Below are 5,114 nucleotides of genomic sequence, written 5' to 3'. Positions count from 1 at the left end.
CTTTCCTTTCAAAAGTTGCTTTCCCCACCTTACTACCAAGAGGTACATAAGGTAAAGACCCAAGGTTCAGAGGGAAAATTTCTGAGGTAAGGGAAAAGTCTGAAGGTTAGGATCCAAAAGGTAGTGGGTAACACCACCCCCCCCCCTTTTTTAAAACTCTATTCAAACCAAAAGATTTATATAAAAATCTTCCCTTCAACCCCCCTTACTATTGAAAGATTAAATAAAGTACTAGGGTCTAGACTACCATTTGATAGATATATATAAAAAAATATAAAGATGTTTTGGACGCTTACCACGCAAACGAAACGGAGAACGAAAATTTATGGGTGTTACAGCCTACATGTATCTACTTTAGGAAACCGAACACTATTTGCCTCGATATATGGGATCACCCCCACCTCACTGGATCTTCCCAGGGCGGTCCATGCTTATTTTGGGTTGAATCTTATATCGTCTTTTAATGCAACAAGTTTCATTATAAATATCAACCTTCTATTTCATTATTTTTTACACCTCCTTTGTCATTTATATTCTCATATATTCTACTCTCACAACCCTTTAACACAATAAACCATCACAATCATTAACCCTTAACCCATTAAACACAATCTACCATCACAACTCATCACCCTTAAACACAAATATGAAATCACGTCAAAGTGATGATGTCTTGGTGTATCTTCGAAGTGGCGGTTCATTCCAAGAAATAAATAGTGTCTTAGAGTACCTTCCGTTAAGCTCCCCCGTACATGTATTACGTTTGCCTTCGCCAATAACGCATTTTGGTGTCGTTAAATGTGTCACGAAAAAGTTAACTTTACGTACTTCTTTCATTTTATTTTATAAAACAAATTCCTTACAAATATTATATCAGTTAAGCGATGACGCCGATGTGCTAATGTTCCATAACGCAATTCATCAAAGTTTACCAGAAATGTTGTCACTCTTTGTGGCCGACGATGGTGGTTATGGTGGAAATCCATCAAGTGCCGTAATCCATGAAAATTTACCTGGCGGTCCAAACACTTTTTACCCCGGTGGTGTTAGCGGTGGAAATCCAAACACTCTCTTCCCCGACGGTAGTGGTGCAAATCCATATGGTCCAAACACTTTTTACCCCGGTTGTGGTACCAGTCGAAATCCAAGCACTTTCTTCCCCAATGGTGGCAGCGGTGGAAATCCAAGAATTCCCTTCCCCGATGGTAGTGGTGCAAACCCATATGGTCCAAGCACTTTTTACCCCGGTTGTGGTACCGGTGGAAATCCAAGCACTTTCTTCCCCAATGGTGGCAGTGGTGGAAATCCAAAAACTTTCTTCCCTAGTGGTTTTGGTGGAAATTCATATTTTGAAGCAAAAAATACTGTTGATCATGACAGTTATTTGGTTCAAAATTTGAACATGTCTCCGAGACATTCTCCCAACCCGTACCTGATCTACTCTTTGGAACAGTCAAAAACTTTGTTGGAGGTAGATATGGCTGAAGATGTTTCTATTGCTGCAAAAATTTTGAATATACCCGAAGATGATAACTCTGTTGCTGAAGAAATCCAGCCGGTAAGGAATAGTGTTTGGGGTATTCCTGACCTAACATCTTGCCCAAACCCTGTTATCCAAACTAGACAGGGAAACATTTCCTACCAGCCTACATCTCATGTCAAAGTTCTCCAAACCTATGACTCGAAGGAAGCACTGAAGCTCATATTGGGATTAAAATGCATTTATGAAAACTTTCAGATCAAGGTTAAGAAATCAACCAAACACCGGTACGAGGCGGTGTGTCACTCTGCTTCGGACTATGATTGGCATTTAATGGTTGTCTCCGTCGATCATACCAGTATGTTTCAGGTACGAAAATTGCATGATGAACACACATGTTCAAGATCCCAAGTCCACCCAAACCACTGTAATGTGAATAAAAAGGTTTTAGGTCGTATATTGACATGGAGTTTAAAGGATTGTAGGAGAGTGTACCGTGGAAAAAAATCATGGAAGATGTGAACCAACGGTTCAATATTAGCATCTTCTACAACCAAGCATGGCGATCAAAGATGTATGCCTTGCAACTGTTGAGGGGGCACCCCTGAATTGTCGTTTAATCTATTTACCGTTTTATGTACAAATTTTAATATAGCAAATCCGGGATTTGTGACAGAGATCGCTGTTTATGGACTTGGACGATCCGACATGTTGTTTGTCGCACTCGGTTGTTCGGTAATAATTTTTGTGATATTCTTGAATTATTGTCATAATTTTATGTTCTGAAGTTTATATTTGTAACCTCATTCATCTGCAGATTCGCCTGTTTCTAGGACACCCTAAGACCGCTCCTTAAAATGGACGGTGTCCATCTAAAGGGGCCATACGTGGGCACCATGTTCTTAGCGGTCGGCATGGATGAAAATAATGGGATCGTACCCATTGCAATGGGAGTGGAGAAGACAGAAAGTGGCTTGTCATGGACATGGTTTTTATATAAGCTGAGACAGTGTATCGGTGAAGTGCCCAATTTAACCTTTGTAACCAATAGGGCTACCTCTATCGACTTGGCCATACGAACTGTATTCCCCAACGTGCACCATGGACTTTGTTGTCGGTATCTGATCCAGAACTTGCGCCTAACCTCCAGTAAAGACAAAAGGAAAAGGTGGATGTTCTGGGAGGCATGCAAAGCTTATAGGGTGTTGGACTTTGAAGCTACAATGGATTTGATGCGGCACAGTCTACCTAACGCCGCTCAATATCTTGTGGAAGTTGGTTAAGCTAGATGGGCACGATCGCACTTCCCTGGATTGCGTTACAGTGCAATGACTTCTAATAGTGCAGAGTCTATTAACTCAGTAACCCGGTTTGCATGTTACCTTCCGATAACAATGTTAGTGGAATTTTATCGAGCGACATTGCAACAATGATATTTTATACATCGGCATAACAGAGGTAAACTCAACCATCCAAAACTATATGTTTTATTATGTAACATATGCTAATGTTATCAAATATTTGCAGCTCAAATGATGAATGCAGTGACTCCTTGGGCGGAGGCGAAAATAGAAAAGAGAATCCATAGGAGTGCAAATTGGAAGGTATATCCCATTAGCGATTTGTTGTTTGAAGTTGATGACAGGTATAAGAAAGGAACATGCGATTTGCATGCTAAGACTTGTACATGCATGCAATGACAACTTTCTGGTATATCTTGCGGTCATGTGATATCTGTTGCTCGAAGTTTAGATATTCAAGATTATAGTCAATTTTGTTCTATTTGGTTCAACTCCGATTCTTATCGTGCAACATACGAGGATGAAGTAATTCCCTTTCTACTACAAGCTGAACATGTCTTGCCCAACGAACGTATGACCGTCTTACCGCCTCCCTTGGACATACAAAACTCTGGCAGGCCACGTAACCGTGATCGTATCCCGTCACAATACGAGGAACTGATAGTGAAATTTTGCAGTCGATGGCACCAGAGTGTACATTTTCGTTATAATTGTCTGAGTCCGATGCTAGCTCCTAGGCCGACGCACGAAAGTTCAAGTAGTCGTCAAAGATCAGTTAGTCGACCAATCGATTGTGATCCGTCTCAACCTAATACTACACAAGACTATGTATTTGATACTTACGTTTTAAGTAAGTAAATGTACGTTTGTAAAGTGTTGCTTTGTTGTTTTAATACTAAATGGCAGTTTGATTGAGAAATACATGAACATTAACCATTAATACATAGATAAACATAGTTAACATCAACTAAAACAACAACATTCATATATAACAATAACATTACCATGAAAAACATCAATGAAAACAACAACATTAATACATAACATGCTTGTTTATTTCCTTCTGGATAAAGTTGTTTTCAAGATTCAATCTAGTACTGCTTTTTATTGATCATTTTCTGCATCAATGGGTACCTTTTCGCTATGTCCTTGACAAGTTTTTTCTCAGCTCGAATCTCTTTTTGTAATTGTTTTATAGTCTTCTTCTTCTTTTCGATCGCTTCCTCTAATTTATTCTGCCTCTCCATGTTTGTCCACCAATCATCACTAATCTTTTTTATCTCCAATTTAGTTTTTTTCTATGGATTTCTTCATCCTGGTAAGCATGGTTTGAGAAGATGGAGGGTTTGATGATGATGGGTTTGTAGTCATTTCTTACAAGAAGTGGACAAGTAATTGTATAAGATTTAATATGGTCGGTATGAAGTTGTGATATTTGGTTTCGCAAGGCATCGTATTTATACATTATCGCTCCCTACCAAAGCTTACAAGAAGTGGACAAGTAACCCCCTATGATTTAATAGTTGTCGTTGTGTTGTCAAATCCAGTCATGAACTTGCCATGGACTTGTTAAATCGTCTCTGACATTATTCGTCAGTAAAGCTTACAAGATTCGTCCTGAAACCCTGACCTATAACCCTTACGAATATACTATCGCCCCCTACGATTTAATAGTTGTCGTTGTATTGTCAAATCCGGTCATAAACTTGCCATAGACTTGTTAAATCGTCTATGACATTATTCGTCAGTAAAGCTTACAAAATTCGTCATGAAATCCTGACCTATAACCCCTAGAATGTACTATCGCCCCCTGCATTTAATAGGTGTCATTGTGTTGTCAAATCCGATCATAAATTATTTAATCAATTAAAACACCAGCGGATTAAATCATTGACGGATTACCCATCACTAATTCCACTTGTGACTTTATGACAAAATTATATCTATTACTTCACCGGCCAATTTTTAAAAATTTAAGAAAATATTACCGGCGGATCATGACAGCTACAAATCCGCTGATGATGATGAATTCGGCAGGTATGTGATTTTCGAACAAGGTTTTTTTTTCTAATAATGATATCTATTAGATATCCGGTTTTTCTAATTTTTATGTCGGTAAAAGCCTCAATTTTTAGTAGGGGCGATGGCCACAACCACCACTCTACTTCATTACTTCCCTCTTCTCATGACTTTCAATTTAAATGACCCATATTTCATTTTATATGTACTTATTAATTTTATTTCTTAATTTATTATTCATAAAATGAAATATATCATGTTATCTATTTTCAATTTTAGGTATTTTACACATATTTAATCAGATATTTAAAATG

This window comes from Cynara cardunculus, unplaced genomic scaffold (assembly GCF_001531365.2).
Source record: "Cynara cardunculus var. scolymus isolate 2C unplaced genomic scaffold, CcrdV1 Un_Scaffold_2818, whole genome shotgun sequence".
In the NCBI taxonomy this organism is placed as follows: Eukaryota; Viridiplantae; Streptophyta; class Magnoliopsida; order Asterales; family Asteraceae; genus Cynara; species Cynara cardunculus.
This window is presented reverse-complemented; position numbering follows the sequence as displayed.